Source organism: Vigna umbellata, chromosome 3 (genome assembly GCF_029865625.1).
Source record: "Vigna umbellata cultivar VRB3 chromosome 3, Vumbellata_1.0, whole genome shotgun sequence".
In the NCBI taxonomy this organism is placed as follows: domain Eukaryota; kingdom Viridiplantae; phylum Streptophyta; class Magnoliopsida; order Fabales; family Fabaceae; genus Vigna; species Vigna umbellata.
This window is the reverse complement of record NC_142167.1, coordinates 15809522-15828916: the sequence shown is the minus strand read 5'-3', so window position 1 is coordinate 15828916 and position 19395 is coordinate 15809522. Positions and strand designations below refer to the sequence as shown.

General features: G+C 28.6%; 2 long non-coding RNA genes across 2 annotated transcripts; both read right to left on the bottom strand.

Annotated features, from left to right (window-relative positions):
* Positions 1-13698: 13698 nt before the first annotated feature.
* LOC148201718 (uncharacterized) lies at positions 13699-14390 on the bottom strand. Its single transcript, XR_015784679.1, has 2 exons — positions 14070-14390; positions 13699-13977 (listed from the first exon to the last, which is right to left on the bottom strand). It is a non-coding gene; the product is annotated as an uncharacterized LOC148201718 (long non-coding RNA).
* Positions 14391-17826: 3436 nt separating this feature from the next.
* LOC148201717 (uncharacterized) lies at positions 17827-18447 on the bottom strand. The gene is made up of 2 exons (XR_015784836.1): positions 18123-18447; positions 17827-18032 (listed from the first exon to the last, which is right to left on the bottom strand). It is a non-coding gene; the product is annotated as an uncharacterized LOC148201717 (long non-coding RNA).
* Positions 18448-19395: the final 948 nt, after the last annotated feature.

Sequence of the window (19395 nt, the reverse complement as noted above, 5' to 3'; positions counted from 1 at the left end):
TTTAAAATATTTAAAGAAAAAAATTAATGTTCAAATTTAAAAATATTTTAAATGTTCTTTTACTCCAATTTTTTAAATTCTAATGAAATCTTTATTTTATATACTAATTAAACTTATATTACATCACATAAATAAAATCACACAAATAATAAATATTTAACAATATGATAGAATTACACTTTTAATAATGAATAAAAAATAAAAATAATTATATAAAAAAATATCAAAATAGTATTCTACATGAAATAAACAACAAATAAAATATTAAAAACAAGTAAAAATAATCAAATATATGTTTTAAAAACAATTTGATACATTATTGAATAAAATCACTCAAATGAAAAAAAAAATTGTATAATTCAAGGTATGCTAAGATGAAAACTACTTTAGGGATCTAAAAAACTTTCCAAATATCAAACTAGTTGAATTGTTGAGAGATAATTAAAATTGTTTTAGCAAAATAAAAAGAGTTTTTGAAATGAAACAAAAATTAAAAATAAAAGAATAAAAAATATAATTATTTTATATTATCCAGTAAAGGAAGAGTTTATGTCATTGAACTATTAAATTGAGAATTAAAAATTTTAAATAAAAATATTAAAAAGGAGTAAAACTATTCAAACACAAAAGATAAAAATATTTAATTCATATATATTTAAACATAATTACACAAATGTTATATAATACGAGAAAAAATATCTTGGAGATATTAATTGATTTCATAGTAAGTTAAACAATTGAAAAAGATAGAAAAAAATGTATAGCTAAAAGAAAAAGAAAAAAAAAAGGTTATAAAAATAAACACTAAGATATATATATATATATATATTATTACCTAATAAACTATAAGTTTTTTAGCAATTTAAACAAAAACAGATGAGGTGGGGATGCGTATTAGGACGGGTATGAGAATAGAGAGGGGTTGGATATGTACATGCTCATTCTCATCTTCATACTTAATTGAAAAAATTAGGTATCTCGTATATTTTCTAGTTTTTTCTTCTTATTCTATTTTTTCCCCAACCTCCACGTTAGCAAAATCCATAATTTTTTCTTAAACTTTTTGTTTTCCTAAAATAATTTTCATTATCTCTTAAATGTGTGACTATTTTGATATCTAGAAAACTTTACGAGACCTTCAAGTATTTTTCATCTTATTATATCCTTAACTATATATTTTTTTCCTTTTGTACAATTCTATTACATGGTGTATCAAATTGTTTGATCATTTTTAATTTTTTAATATTTTTATTAGTTGTTAATTTTTATTGTGTAGAATCTTGTTTTGATGAATGTTTATATAACCATTTTTATTTCTTAAATCATTTTCATAAGAGTAATTCTATCACCGGAATTGCATAGAGATCTTTCATTTACTATAATATACACTACAAAAAAAATCTTTAAACAGTAACCAATTTTAGAAATAAAAAATAATTAGTAACTAGTATCTAATTTGGATACTAATTTATAAACTAAAAATTATTAATATCTAAAATAGTTTTATTATGAATAAAAAATTATAATTGGTTTGTGAACTATACTTTAAATTGGTCTCTAATATTAATTATCATGGTTTTGACTAAAAAATAATTAGTATCTAAATTGATATTGAAAAAGTAGAATTTAATATATTCACAAAAATTGATAACTCCTTAGTTGGTTTTCTTTTTCTTTGTTAAAATAATTTTCTTAAGCTTCTTTAGTTTCTAATTCTTTATAAATAAGTTAATTAGTGTAAAAAGGTAGAAATAAGTTTTTAATAAAAATAAGATTAATTTCTTCTTTTAAGATAAATAAAATTGGTTTTTAAAGAATAAAAAAAAAATTCTTTTTGCTAGAATAGACTTTCTTTTCTATTAATTGTTTTTGAATCTTCATTAATTCTTTCTATTTGCACCTAGGTCCTGTTCAAAGGTGTAGATGGTCAACTTAAAAGGATTTTTTGTCTAATCATGAAATGACAATGTTCTAGACCTTAAAGATTCATGAAACGTAACGTTTCGTGGCTGCTACAGTTGAAGGAAGCCAAGAAGAAGTGATGTTCGAAGAATGGTTCATTTCCAAGTCCAACACCCTCGTGCTTGGGTTCGCGAACAAGAGAGGAAGAGAAAAGCTATAGGGCTTGGATTGGTTGACCGAGAAGCTCAAAGATGAACCAGAGGCATATGATTGGAGGGATGAATCGAAAAAAGGAAGGAAGATGATAGAGAGGGATGAATTGCAAGTGATAAATATCATTCTTTCTTAAGGGATTTGAGCTACATATGACAACTCTTCCTTTTATAATTCAATTAGACATCAACGTGCACAAAAACAAAACAAACATTTTTTGGTATTTTTATCAAACAGTTGTCAAGTAGTTGGTGTGCAAGAAAATTTAACACAGAGAATTTATAATCTGTTAAGACTAGAATTCATCTACTTCATTCTCATGAATTCACAAACATCTTAATTCCATCCATTAAGCGTTCAATCACTAATACAAAAACAACGTATAACGTCACATGTTCAACGTCCAAGCACTGAATAATCAACATTTAAAATCACCAGTGCCATTTTTGTAAATAAAATTTCAGTTTAGACGTTGGATATAGACTTTTCTAATGTCAATTGGTTATAAGACGTTGGATATTAAGAAGTCTGACGTCCTATTGGTAATTTTCGCAAAAATTCTTGGCGCGAAGGTGAAAATGTACTTCCTTATGTCGTCAAATATCCTAGAATTAGATGTCAAAAGGTTATAAGACGTCGAATGCCTTAGAATTAGACGTTATATGATAGTGAATTCAATAAAAAATTGGGTAAGAGGTTGAAAATTCATTCACTTTATCTTAGCGCGATACCCTCTTCTCTGCTCAAACTTTTCTTGAATGAAGCTTGGCGACTAACACATGTAATCCTTCTTTCATTTTATACAAATGTATGTTGATTAACTACTTTAGGTATCATTTTTATTTGTTTTGACTAATTGTTTTGGTGTTCCTCTTCATAGGCACTTTCTGGTTTCTCTCTTACTGGCGCCAACACTTTATTCCCACGAATCCACCTTCAAAAAGGTTAATTTTCGTTTTTGATTTCGTTTTCAAGAACTTTTTTGTTTTATTGTTGAACTTCTTTAGAGTTTGTTTTCTTTTTCTTTTTCGTTTTCATACTACACTACACATTATACATCGAAGCTTTAGAGTAAAATTGAGGGTATATTCAAAACAACTCTAAATGACTTGAAAATTTGTTCAAAGAACCAACGTATCATGAGAGGCCCACATAAAAAATTTTAGAAGAAATATTTTTGCAAGTTTGAAAAAAACAAAAAAAATGACAAAAAATAGAAAACGATTAATTTGAAAATCTAGAAAGAATAGCCGGCTATGCTAATTGCCATGTGATTGGAAATTTTCTTCTACCTCAAATCCATATATAATAATACAGAATCGGACAACCAGAGCAAACGTTATGATCGTTTAAAGATCTATCGCACTTCACTTTGCAAATAATTTTTATACTTCACATAAGCTAAAGTAAAGGCTCCTGGTGTTTTTTTCCTAAACTAGGGGTTCTAAGGAGTGGTAAAAAAAGTTCAACCAAAACCAATAACATAGCTATGAAACCCAACACAAGTTAATAGTTCTATTGTGATAGTTTTTGTGTTTTTGCTTATAGTTCATTGTTCATAGTTCATGCTGTATAAAATATCAAAAATTGGATTACATTAGTTGTTTTTATGCTTTTCAAGTCTCGTAGAGTTGTAAAAATGGATCATAATTAGTTAAAAAAACAAGGTTTAATACCTCTTTTGGTCCCTCGAAAGGGGGCAAAAGTTCAATTCGGTCCTACCTTTTTTTAGAAGTTCAATGTGGTCCCAACTTTTGTAAAAAGTGTGCAATCAAGTCCTTTTTGGAAACGGCGTTGAGTTTTTAACGGAGCAGCTAACAGGGTGGACTGAAGTTAGCTACGTGGCTGTGTGTGGGTAATACGTGGCTGTGAGAGGGTCATACGTGGTTGTGAGAGGGTAAATGTGATAATCTGAAGTGTTTTGAAATCTGAAGTCCCCCTTCGTAGTCCAGCCCTGGGACTCCGGATCCCTCCGCTTCAAGTTTGTCCTCGGCGGTGCGCCGCCCAGTCCCTGGGAGGACTTTCAGTCGAACCGCAAAACTCTCGGCGTCGTCGGCATCGTCCACTGTCCTTCCTCCTCCGATCTCGACGCTGCCGTCGACCTTTTCACCAATGTCTGCAAGTCCTTCCCCTCTTCCCTTGTTGATCGCTGTTTCGCCTTCTGCCCTAACGATTCGCAGGTCGTGCTTCGCTTTCTTGTTCAATTTCTTATTTTCGTGTCGATTTGGTGAAGAAATGGGTAAAATACGAAATAATAACGTAATATTTCTTTGGTTTAATTTCCCACTGAGGGAATGGATCAGAAGAAATGAACTGTCTTACTGGATTTTATAACTTTAATTTCATTTATTTTGGCAATTCGATAAACAAGATGAAACAATGTTATAGGTTTTTTCGTAATTTTCTCTGTTTTTGGTGATATAGTAAAGAACTGGATCGGAACAAAACTGTTACGTTTTTTCTTTTTACTTTAATCTCCCCTGTGGTGCCAATTTAGTAAAGAAATGGATCAAAGAAGATGAAGGTTCTGTAGGTTTTTTCTCTATATTTCCGCTGTTTTTTGCAATTTAATGAAGAAACAGATCAAAGAAAAAGTTATGTAGTTTATATTTCTCTTTTGTCAATTTTTACTGAAGAAATGGATTGAAGAGAAGTCTTGTATGTTTTTGTCTTGCATTTCCTCTGTTTTTGTCTGTGTTTTCAACACACTTCCTCCACGATGATAAATCCCAAATTACCAATTTCTCTGCAACTCAAACCCTAACTTCTGATTTCTTAACCTCAGTAATATTATCACATTTATCCTCTCACAGCCACGTATGACCCTCTCACAGCCACGTATTACCCACACACAGCCACGTAGGTAACTTCAGTCCACCCTGTCAGTTGCTCCGTTAAAAACTCAACGCCGTTTCCAAAAAGGACTTGATTGCACACTTTTTACAAAAGTTGGGACCACATTGAACTTCTAAAAAAAGGTAGGACCGAATTGAACTTTTGCCCCCTTTCGAGGGACCAAAAGAGGTATTAAACCAAAAAACAAAACAGTTGATTAACGTCGGACAATGACAAAATTCTTCATTAATTACCGTTAATTGACGTCAGACATAAAGCAATATTCGACGTCAATTTGCTTTATGTCAGACATCGCATATTCTCTATGTCCAACGTGAATTAACGTTGAATTTTTAAATCTGACATTAATTTAACGTCTCCCGATATGATGTTGTTATTTTTTTTAGAAGTTAATGGCCAAAAAACATAGACGTAAAAACACTTTTTTGCACTACTGAATTCCAATTCTAGGTTCAAGTCAAATTTTCCAATACCTCAAAAACTACAAATCATGCATAGGTGGCAAAACCAAAGTAAACATTAAGCATAGAAATTGAATACTAACTTTGAAATGGAAAACAATATGTATTAACATCACAAAATACACAATATTCAGTTTATTACATCTAATCTCAACAAATAGGAAAAGTCTTCCAAGGTGGAAAACTTAGGATTCTACAAAATTGAAGAGATAAAAAAGAAATTTAAACCATAGAGAGGTGCACAACCTTTCCCAAGGTTCTTTGCATTTACTCCATACTCCAATTGCGCTTCCCCTTCTCATTTCCATCTCCAATTCATGACCTATCTTCTTCCTCAACTCAAAAGAGGCAAAATCACCATTGATGAAGCTTGAAGACCTAAGAAGGAGTGGGAGAACTTGCCAGCACCTCAAACAACCTCCAAAGGCCTCTCCTAATTGCTCTAGGTGAAGAATGAAGTGTAGGAGGAGAATAATAGTGAAAATCTTGCAAGAAACATGCTTAAATAACCTATTTTGGAAGGTCAGTGTCGACACCGCTCAAGTCCCCTTTTGGGGCGCCTAGCCTTGTTGCGCTCATCCCCCCTTCTAGGGCACTCGGCCCATTGCACTTGGCCTTGTTGCGCTCAAGCCCCCCTTTTTGGGCACTCAGCCCTATTGCACTTAGCCCTATGGCACTCAGACCCCCTTTTGGGGCGCTCAGCCCCTTGACACTTTGACAATATTGATCCCAAAGGCGTTCAACATAGGTATTTACTTCAAATTGATCTTTTCTTGTCCAAAAACATGTTTTCTTGAATTTTTGCTTGTTTTCCTCCACTAAAATCGCTTTCTATTCATTTATTTCACACTCAAACAAAGAAATTAAAGATAAAACAAACATAAAACAATTAAAATACAAAAAAATATAAAATTCATTAAACTTGAGAATAAAACAATTAAAACTAAAAAAAAAGTTTATTTATTCATCACAATCGACACATAAAAATAATTAAAAACTGACGTTATTACCCACCACATTGTATTTTTAATATAATTTCGTCTAACCTTAATAAAACGTCTATCTTAATTAAAGGTAAGAAATAATTTATTTATTTGAACAAGAAAAAAAATGTAAAGTTTTATTTTTATTTTCTTTAAAGTAGACGAAACATAAAAACTGAATTTTATAATATTTAATGTATTTTATTATTTAATTTTATTTACATAATATTTATATAAATATTGAGTAATGTGATTTATTGTAACATCCCAAAATCTCACACTTGATAATTCATAATTGATATATTGTAGCATTATATTTAAGGTAACATCCCTTAATATTACGCTTGATAATTCATAGTTGATATATATATATATATATATGTGTGTGTGTGTGTGTGTGTGTGTTTTAAACTCAGATTTCAACTATAAACTCATAAATATAACTCGAATTCTTCTAATTTATTCTTTTATCTCTTTCTTCATTGGCACCGAATCAGACGACATTCCTCCATCAGCTCCCGTATAACGAATTTTACGATCATCGCACACACAAACAAGTAGGGTGAGCTAACATGCAACCAATCATTTATAAAACATGCATAATTACTTTGATACACTCAACAAACCTCATATAATAATTATGTCAGACATCCTCATACCATCATACAACAATCACATCATAGGTATTCATCCATTACTTTGATACACTCAACAAACCTCATATAATAATTATGTCAGACACCCTCATACCATCATACAACAATCACATCATAGATATTCATCCATTACTTTGATACACTCAACAAACCTCATATAATAATTATGTCAAACACCCTCATACCATCATACAACAATCGCATCATAGATACTCATACCATCATACAACAATCGCATCATAAATACTCATACCATCATACAACAATCGCATCATAGATACTCATACCATCATACAACAATCGCATCATAGATACTTATACCATCATACAACAATCACATCATAGATACTCATACCATAGTACAACAATCGCATCATAGATACTCATACCACAATACCACAATACCACAATTGCTAATAGACACTCATCCCACAATACCCAATAGACACTCATTTTCACAATACCCAATAGACACTTATTCCAATGATATGTTGATGAGCGGTCACGGGAGGTTATGCACTTTTGATGACTTCTACTTCTTCTTACAAATACACTTCCAAAATACTCCATACCATCCACAAGGTTAGTCCTCAACACTATGTCCAAAACCGGCACATAGACCAGGACCTCCTGCCCCTCTCACCACATAATTCATCCTTCTCTACTTGAGACTGGATGATTATTAGAGTATCAGGATAACCTCCAACATCAAGACCCTCAACATCAACATATACACAAATACCATATCATTACAGAATCTCTCCACGAGACTCATACCATGCTCATATTCCTCAACTCACATTATACCCTTACAAAATCTCCCCATAATACTCATATCATGTTCAGATGCATAAATTCAAATCCAATAAAATCCAATCATCGCAGAAATCATACAAAATGAATATATCACAAAATAAATTAACAATACTAAAATATCACCATAAATGGTCACTAGAGAAGAATCAAATGTTTGACGAATCAAACTCACCATAAACGCCAATACATATGACTAGTCACAACTTACTGGATTTGACCAAGGCTGCTCTATGATCAGGGATGTACCAACTCCGGTTTTTAAGATTTCTCTATCCTACCGTCACAATTATAATTCATAATTCCATATCTACCACAATAACATGAATTCATCAGAAATTTTCATTCCAACAAGATATATATCACAATAATTTAACAATACATAATCTATTCAACAAGATTTAAGTTAAAAACTTGTCGAGTAGACTTCCAGGAAAGAGAGGTGCGTCACGATGGACAACTTAAGTACCAAGTTTTTCCTTAGCCAAAGTGTTCCTCAACTAGTTTTAACAAATTTCTTATTTACAGATTCAAAACAACAACATATAATATTAACACAGAAATTCAATATAGATAGATATATAACAAGCACCTATGTTTTTCATTAACAGTATTTACACAGAATTTCAAGACATGAATAGTAATAAAACAATACTAAATCATAATATAAAAGCTTAGAAAGGTTAGCTCCCCTACCTCTATTCCAGACTTCTATTGCTCCGAATTTGTTTCCCCAAAAATCCTCTAGAGCCTCTACTCTTCTTGCAACTAAATATTTCTTCCTAACTCTTTCTTCTCTATTTCTCAAGGTTTCTCACTTGATTCTTCCTCTCTTTGTGCAAAATAGCTTCCCATCTCATGGCTATTTATAGTCCAAAAATTTTACTATTCAACAATTTTTTAATATTATTTTTATTATATTAATATCTTAATCACCACTTACATAATGGATTCCTCATGTTCTTGAAATCACCACAATTTTCTACCAATTAAGCTACAAAAATTTCTTATTTAACTTTCCACATTTTATTTTTACATAAACTTATCATATTTTCTATTCACAAAGAAATTTATTACTACTAGTAATAAAATTGTTACTATTAAGATAAATATTTTTCATGGATCTTACATTTATTGTATTGATTATATACAAAGTAGAATTCTCATTGATATATAGTATCATAAGTCTATTATTACATACAATATATTATTTATGATAATAATTTTATGTACACATGTTTAAAAATATTTGTTATTGAAATGCACAAATATAATATTTATAACACGTTAAAATGAATGTCTATGTTATGCATTCTATAATATAATACATTTATCAAATTAATATATATTCGGTAAATGTACACTTTTAGGTAAACTTTTATATGTTCAAAATTAATAATTTTAAAGAAGTGTTGTTATAAAATCTAATAAATTAGTCAATTAAAAATTTCAATGACGTTCTTTTATTCAATGTACATAAAATGATTTGAAAATTTTGCATTATATGCAAAATTATCGATAAATAGCATCCTGTACATATTTTTAATTTCTTATGTGATTTTGTGTGTAGGAGGTAAAACAAAAATACAGCTAGTAAAAACATTTTGTTACGAGCATTTAATACTTGAATACATGAATTCAAAGTAATCAATGAACATTTATTTTATATGTATTTAAGTGACGCTTTTAAGCTAGTATTTATGTAAACATTAAATATTATTATTTATAAGACATGTTATACATTTTACATCAATAATTATAATAAGAGAAATGTCAATTACACTCTTTAAGATATAATTAAGATATAATTAATGATAACTGATCTACTACATTTATGTTGAAATTTAATATAATTAAGTTTAATAATTAAATTTATATAAATTTATGATATTGTTTAAGCTATAATTAATGATAATTAGTTTTACTATATTTATGTTAAAATAAAAAATAATTAATTCTACTAATTAAAACAATATAAACTCATATAAAATAATTTTAAAGACAATTTTTTTATGTTTATAATCGTTTTCTAAATACAAAACAAATACTTTTTTGTTGTTGTTTTTTCTTCGTTAATTTAAGCTTTTTTTTTACGTTTAATTATATTTTAATTTTTAGCAACATAAGAGAAGCAGTTAAAAAGAAAGAGAATGTTTTTTTTTTATGTATGAAATAAATTATCAATTGTATAACATTTATACCTATTTTTGTCCTCTAAATAAAATAATACTGCATTAATAATTATTAAGGTTAGAATTTATTTAATGTCACAGTTAATTATAAACTATGAACTGTTTTGTTTTTGCTAAGTATAATTTATATGATTGATTTTGAACTCAAATAATGTGGGTGCGAGGGCTGTTTATTTATCTTTGTTGTTCATATTCTTAACATGAAAAACTATCATGATATAGTTACTGAATTATAATTTTCTGATTAAAGTTAAAATTTTAAAATTTATTAAACACACAGGTTATATTCACAAAATATGCCAAAGGCTAGGTATATGTTTCTTTAGAAGGTTAATTCATTAATTATCATAGTAACAGATTTTTTATTTGTTGTACTGTGAAAGCTTCAAATTATATGACTCCCATTGTTTTCTCAATTGGGATTGTTGAAATTAAATGCTTATTTTGAACAATTTTTTTGCTTTAGAGATTTTTATTTATCACTTTTATATAATTATACAATTAGTGCGAAATATGAACCAATTAGTTGATTACTAAGTTTTGAAATAAATTTTGATAAATTGATAATAAATTATTAACTATTTTTTCATGTAAAGGAATTTGAGCATTACTTACGGAGATTAAACATATTTACATTCCAAATAATGACACATTAATTTACAAAAAGTATAAATTCATTACGCAGCAAATTATACCAAAATCATACATCAGAAACAAATCTTGAAATGAGATGCTAGTTTTTCATAGTATTTGCTTTAGAAATTTTTATTTTTGTTTATCTCATAGTGCTATTAGTAACAAATAAACAGCAATTGAGAAATTTCATTACAAAACTTTTTAGTTTTTCAAGTTTGGACACTTTTCCAAACAAGAATCCACTACATTAGTCATAACACCACGATCATCTGAGAAAAAAAAACATCATGAAAAAACATTATTAATTCAGTTATAAACATTAAAACAGTAAAGAAAGATCAGTCGTTAGATAATAAATACCTATATTGACGGTGATGGACTTGTTGACGCCACATTTTTTTACACAATTGAAGGTACTTGGAGACATTGGAATACAATTTAAAATACACTTAGTATAACATATTGGTTTGAAGGTTGCATGTAAACATTTTACAGCACATAACACGGGACAAGGGAGAGTTGCTTCAATTTTTACAATTTGTGTAAAACTTAGCATAATCATGAACAAAATTGTAAATCCAATACTTTTCATCCTATTTTTTCCCATAGCTTCTACCAAAATCTCTACACTCTATCTCTCTATATTTTTGTAGATGTTTTTGTTGTGATATTTTAATGAGTATGAATGTCAATTTATATGCATAGGAATAATGTTTGTAAATTAACCGAAACATAAGTCCAAAGTCTTTCAAGATTAAAATAACTTCAACATTTTATTAAGTTGTGTTAATGTCTATTAAAATATTGACTTTAAATTTAATTCAATTTTATAAAATTGATTTATAAATTGAAATTTGTACTTTTATATATATATATATATATATATATATATATATATATATATAAAAGTAAAATTTACCAAGTTTTAGTAAACAAAAATATCCTTATATAAGTTTTAAGGTTAAGAGTATTTTTCATTTCTAAAACTTAAAAAAAAAATAACTCCCAAACTCTTACTCACCTCTCTCTCATCCCTCATTCCTTTAAACTCTTTCTCTTTCACCTTTTTCACTTCAATCTTCTTTCTGTTATCCTTTAGTAGCCTCAACTCGCCAGTTGTCGTCTCTCACGGTCCAACTATAGATTAGACAACCAACCCAATACCCAACAACAGCCAACAACCACAAAATAATTATGTTATTTTTTTCTCTAAATATCTTGTGTTTTATTTGCTTACCTTCTCTAAATGAGTCTGGTTTTGATGCTTATTACAATATGTTGACGTAGTACTTGTTTTAACAATGCTTTTTAAATTGTAATGATGAAAGGAACTTATTGTTTATGTATAGAGATTGATGGTGTGCATAGATTATTTTTCATGAACAATGGTGTGCATAGATTATTTTTTATGAGCAATGGTGTGCATAGATGAAATAGATATTTCTATCTTTTAATTTTATTTTACTATATTTTTAAGTTGGAATTTGGGAAAATTTTCATGTAAAAATGGTTAAAGTCTCTTATACCAATTGTTTTTGTTGTATTAATTCAATTTCCTCTTGCCAATATTGCATGCTCCTTTGCTAATATCTTTAATATTGACTAAACATTTGATGATGATTTTTTTAAAGGATGTTGCCTCCTATGGTTTAGCTTCAAAGAAGTTAAAGCTAATGAAGAAAAAAGAGAGAAAGAAAAGACAATGATAGACAAATTGTTGAAGCTACTAAAGAAAAATGTTAAGCAAAGCAAATAAAGCCCCGAATAAGGGAGGTTACATAATAGTTAAAGTATCAAACCTCCCTGAAGATAAACTACTGCTTCTAAAATTTAAAAACGAAATTTAATAACAATCAGAGGAGAAAAAATATAACACAATCCTCTAATAAAAAATCAACATCAACATCATCAATTATTTTATTACTAAAGTGATAAACAAATAAAGAAACAAACAAATAGCAACAAATTGCAGTGTCACAAGTTGTTGTGTGTGTGGGTGAGAGACAAGATGAAGATGAGAGAGAAACAAAATGATAACGGAGGAAGGTGGGTTAGTAAAGTGTTTCTGATTTTTATTTTATTTTTTTATTATAAATTAGAAATAAAAATTATTAAAATACCCCTGTGTTTAAAGTATATTTTTTTTAGGCTTAATACCCTATTTTGTTTCCAGTTTCGCTCGACAATATCAAATTAGTCCATCCTTTAAAACGTGCGTCAATTACGTCCTTACTTAATAAAATTTATATCAATGAAATTCCTTCCGTTAAATCCGTACAAATGGAGATCCTTGGGTGAGATCTCTATAAATTAGATTGAGACTCTCATTCTAAAATATAGAATACAAAATACTTTTTATTCAAAATTCTTAATTCTTATGCATTGTGTGTTGTGACAAGGATGTCTTGTCATTAGGATTTGTGTAATTCTTGTGCTTATGGGTGTTATTCTTGTGCCTATGGGTGTAACTCTTGTGCCTATGATTTTACTTTTTTTCTATAGCGTAAAAAGTATTCTATGTACTTTAATATTTAAATTTAATAAATATTTAATAAACATTATATATATGTAGTTAACGTTACTAATTAATGTTAAAGAATGCTATTTATTGTATTTATTAAGTATTTAATTTGCACAAACTTTTGTAAGTTTTTATTGATCATTTTATTGGTGTAAAATAGTTCTCAATTAATTTATTGCTTCTTTGTTACTTAAAATTTGGTTCTCAATGCTGTTTTTATGAATTACGTTTAATTTGAATATTATCTTTGGAAATTATTCTAAGGATACAAACAAAATCTCCCTTAAATAACAATTACACACTGAGTTCTTCAGGAGAAGTTAGTAAGAGTTTTACAAAATTCTTCTTTATATTAGTTAAATAATCTGAGCGATAATTGTTGAACGTAGTTAAGAATCATTCAAGAGGGTCTTCGTTTATCGGAAGGGATTTTTACGTTAAAAAAACCCTACAGTAGACTAGATATTCTGGTCGAATATAGAGAATCATTTTCATGACAAGTTCATGAAATAACAAACGTTGTTCAGACAAAATTTGACCATACCTAATAAAAATCGGTCATATTAACTTAAACATAAGGAACACAAGAAAATAAAATATTTTTTGTCTCATACTTTTTTATTGAAATTATCAAAGAGAGACATTCTAGTCTTGCTCTTGAATTGTCTTACAATTATTATTTCTGTAACTTGGAACACTTTTGCAAGCAAGAATCAACCACATTAGATACCTTACCAGCAGCATCTGAAACATAAAATGATTGGCAGAAAAGATGTAAGAACATAATAATTAATTTAAAGATTAAAGAAATATGAAAATGGTTAGAGAATAAATACCAATATCAATGGTGATGGTCTTGTTGACGCCACAACCTTTAACACAATCTAAAGCAGCCGGAGTTATTGAACATTTTATAACACACGGAACCCAACACAGGCCATAGGGTTGAGAAGAAATCAAACACTCAAAGCCACATGAAATAGGACATGGGATGTATCCCTCAGTTTCTAGAATTTGTACAAAACCCAACATAATCATCATCAGAATTGCAACCCTCTGAGTTTTCATTGTGTTTTTTCCCATAACTCACCCTAGCTCTAAATTTTGTTTATATGTTCTTTCTGTGATGTTTTAAGGAAAATCAAAATCAATTTATAGGCACATTATATCAAACTAAGGGCCACATCTACTTGACGTGTAAGTAAATGAATTTATAAATTATAAGACTAAAAAACAGACTTAGGTGTCAAGTCTGTTTATTTTTAATATAATTTGATCAGTTTCACTTTGACTATTTTAGAATCATGTGTCACGTGTTTTAAGATTAGGAGCCGCTGTTTTAAGATAAAAATTAAAGAATAAAACATTTCATAATATGGTAGGAAAATGGTACGTATTCCTTACAATTTATTGAATCCACGTAATGTTCTATAATATTATTCAAATTAATAGATATATATTTACACTACTATAAAATTGTCAATAAACAACATTTTTTTCTCAAAAAGATAATTTTAGACGCTTTTTATTTGAATAAATAGTGTTCACGAAGAAAAAGCATTGTCTATTGGTGGGTTGTTAACACTGAACGCTTATTGTTTCGGTAGATACTTTTAGGGACCGAGAGACTAACCTGCTGACGCGTCTGGGCCGCTCGCTCGCTTCCAAACTCCTCCTGTTGGCCGATCGGTGTTGGCACAAACCGATCGGTCTCCTTCTTGACGAGGGGATGTACCTGCAAAAGGTACTCCGACGCCCAAGTTAGGCGTGTGATTTGAAGAGCCTCGGCTCTTGGTTGAAATATTTAGTGAATGATTATCACTATTGAGTATTTGAGAGTCATGTAGAGTAAGTGGAACGTACCTGGCTTTTGGTCCTGGCTTTGTATTTATAATTTAGCTCATGGATCCTGAGCTGATATAAGCCCAATAAAATATAAACAGAATAAGATATAAACAGATTACCTGAACATCCGGTTGGTTTGTTTGTAACCGCTCGGTTAATATTTTATACTGTACACTTATTTAAAAAATTGTCTATTAACATGTATTAATAAACAAATTTTTTTAATAAGTGTTGTTTATTATATGGAAAATGACACTTGAACAACCATTTTTGACAACATTTAGACACGCGCACACGTGTCAAAATCTGAGTGGTCCATTTTCATTTAATTTTTCCAACTGGACCACTCAGATTTTGACACGTGTGCGCGTGTCTAAATGTTGTCAAAAATGGTTGTTGAAGTATCATTTTCCTTATTATATACATCATTTATTTGGATAAAGGCGGTCTATTAGTCCAATTTTTTAAAATAATTTATTTAATTTTTTTCAAATAAGCATTGTTTATTTGTTAGATTTTTTTAAATAATTTATTTAATTTTTTAATAAATTTTGATATTTCAACCTATACTATGTATGGTTCGAATATATAAAAAAATATAAAATATTAGAAAAAATATGAAAAATAAAATGTCTCAATATGAATAATAAATTATGAATATAAGATTCCAAATTACATAAACACTCAAAGTCTAACAACAATGACATGGCTGTATAAGACAATTTATACAATCATGGCATACTAACTTAAGTATTTATTAATTAGATAAAATATTAATATTTTCAAACTTCAACGATGTAATTGTGAAAATATTGTTGATATCTATAACTCAGAAAATATTACAATTTCAATAATGATTGACCTGTTTTTGCGACAACTTCTAGCATAAGAGGGGGCACTTTAACATGCTGCAAGACATGGAAGATAGAAAAAAGATAGATAAAAGGTGAATTTAAACATTTTATAGCACATTCTTTTCCTACGTGATGTAAGACCCGATAAATTTATAGTTTATAAATAAAATTGGAGTTACGTCCTATTAGAATTGTATGAGTTTAAAATGTAAGTAAAAAATAAAGTTTTATGTTATTTATTTATTTTATTAATATAAGTGTAGTATATGTTATTGTATGATTGTTAAATTTTTTATATCTTATATTTTTAATATGATGTGTTGGTTTATTGGTAGAGATGTGTCTTTTCAAATATTATTGACCTTTGTTTTATTTTTGACTGAGAGCAATAATGTATTTTTTCTTTGTGTAATTAAGCACCATCTAAGCAGTTAAATTATAATATATTATTGAATTGTTTATTATTCAATAAATTATTTGGATGCTTTTGTTTTGATTAAGAGGTTTTTGAATTTTGGTAGGCATTTTGTAAGTATGAGACCGATAAATATTAGTTTACCATTCTTTTTGAGTTTACGATTTCGTCACACATCAAGTTGATTTCTTTTTAAATATATCTATAAGTCATGGGAACATTAAAGTGGAAACCTGTTGTTTAATTGTCGCTGCACCCAATGCAAATGGGGGTGAAGTCTTATAATATTCTGGAGAGAAACTTTTATGAGAAATAAATTTCCCTAGGTTTTCCTAGGTTTTTGTAGAAGCTGAAACGTAAAGATGCTATTTAAATTTCTTTTAGCAAAACATAGATGACTCACATGCAAAGGAAAAGAAACATGCCAAAGAAAATAGCAGAGACCAACTTACTCTTTTGTAGAAATTAATTGGGTAGACTTGAAGATCCCGTCTCAAATATTACTCAAGCAGTTTCTAATTTTTAAATAGTTAAACAGGGAGTGAGAACTCTGAAAGAAAAGTCAAATAACTCTAGAAAAATAGTTTGTAAAGAGATGATGTATTCTAAAATAATGAAACTAGTTGAAAACAAAACTATCTATATTAAAACTTTTTAATATTAAAATAGTCGAGTCACACGATTTTTAAATCATTATCACTTCTAAAATGTCATTTTTTTGGTCTTTACACTTTGATAGTCCAATTTTTCTTTAAATGTATAAAAATTAATTTATAATTTGATTTTTTTTTTAATTTTAATATATTATATATATTTAGCATCCCAAATTTTTTTTATATATGTATAAAAAAGTTTTAACGTCTAAAATATTTGTTGAAGATCCGCCAAATTACTTGTCATCTCAAAAATTTGTCCAATACTTTTTTCTATAGTGTAAAAAGTATTCAATCTACTTTAATATTTAAATTTAATAAACATATATATATATATATATATATATATATATATATATATATATATATATAACGTTATAACTTTATTTATACTAATTAACGTTAAAGAATGCTATTTATTGTATTTATTAAGTATTTAGTTTGCACAAACTTTTATTCTGGGAAGTATTTTATTTATCGTTTTATTGGTGTAAAATAGTTCTCAATTAGTTTATTGCTTCTTTGTTACTTAATATTTGGTTCTCAACTGATAATGATGCCCTTTTTATGAATTAAGTTGACACGAATTTAATTTGAATATTATCTTTGGAGATTACACACTGAGTTGTTCAGAGAAGTTGATAAGAGTTTTACAAGAATCTTCTTTATATTTGTTAAATAATCTGAACGATAATTGTTGAACATAGTTAAGAATCATTCAAGAGGCTCTTCGTTTATCGAAAGGGATTTTTACGTTAAAAAAAAAAACCCTACACTATACTAGATATTCTTGTTGAATATGAGAACCAATTTCATGACAAGTTCATGAAATAACAAAAGTTGCTCACATTAACTTAAACATAACGAACACAAAAGAAAATAAAACTATTTTTTTTTCATACTTTTTTATTGAAATTATCAAAGGGAAACATTCTAGTCTTGCTCTTGAATTGTCTTACAATTATTATTTCTGTAACTTGGAACACTTTTGCAAGCAAGAATCAACCACATTAGATACCTTACCAGCAGCATCTGAAACATAAAATGATTGTTAGAAAAGATGTAAATAACATAATTAATTTAAAGATTAAAGAAATATGAATGTGGTCAGAGAATAAATACCAATATCAATGGTGACGGTTTTGTTGACGCCACAACCTTTAACACAATCTAAAGCACCTGGAATTATTTCACATTTTATAACACACGGAACCCAACACAGGCCATAGGGTAGGGAAGAAATCAAACACTTTAAGCCACATGTTATAGTACATGGGATGAGTGCCTCAGTTTGTAGAATTTGTACAAAACCCAACATAATCATCATCGAAATTGCAACTATGTGAGTTTTCATTGTGTTTTTCCCTATAACTCACCCTAGCTCAAAATTTTGTTTATATGTTCTTGCTGTGACGTTTTAAGGATAATCAATATCAATTTATAGGCACATAATATCAATCTAAGGGCCACATCTACATCAATGTGAGTAAGTAAATGAATTTATAAATTATAAGACTAAAAAACAGACTTAGGTGTCAAGTCTGTTTATTTTTATTTTTAATATAATTTGATCAGTTTCACTTTGACTATTTTAGAATCATGTGTCACGTGTTTTAAGATTAGGAGCTGCTGTTTTTCTGTGTTTAAATGAATGTATAAATTAAAAAAACAATTTGGGTCCACCTATTATTATTTTTTAGATTAGTATGATTAGTTTTGTTTTAATTCCCTTAAAAATATACCCTATGTCAAATAATTTTTTTTAATTTGGTACATACAAAATTTGTATGCGTTAATTTATTATTAATATAATATATAAAAACTTAGTGAAAATATCTGTTTTTACAGCATCAAATTGCTAATGATTTACAAGACAACATAAAAGACGAAATACTAATCCAAAAATTTTTCCATAAGCAACAAATTTGGGAGGTTCTTCCATGTAAATATATTTTTAATGCTTTGAATTGTTACTAGACATGCCACCATGCAGGATGAAAAAGGGAGCAAATTCACAACTTTAAAAAGGGTTGAGAGTGTGTAAGAACTTCGATAAAGACGACATTGATGGCATGGTGGTCGCTTGACCAAGACGATCAAAACAATGTAATCGTCGGTCAAAACTAGAACTTTTGTCGTGGCAGTGATAGATGCAGGTCTGCCGGCAGCGGTAGACGGCACTGGCAGCGGCAATGGATGTAGTGGCAAAGGTAACAAATTTTTTTTTCTCAAAAGAACCTGAACCAAATTGTTAATGAATATAATGAAAACTATATATAGGACTAATCTCCCTTATGTTAACTATAAACATAGAGTCCTCTATTTATAATAGAAGAAATATGAGCTAAGCCAAAAATACGAATAAAAAATAATAACAAACTAACTAAAGATAAAA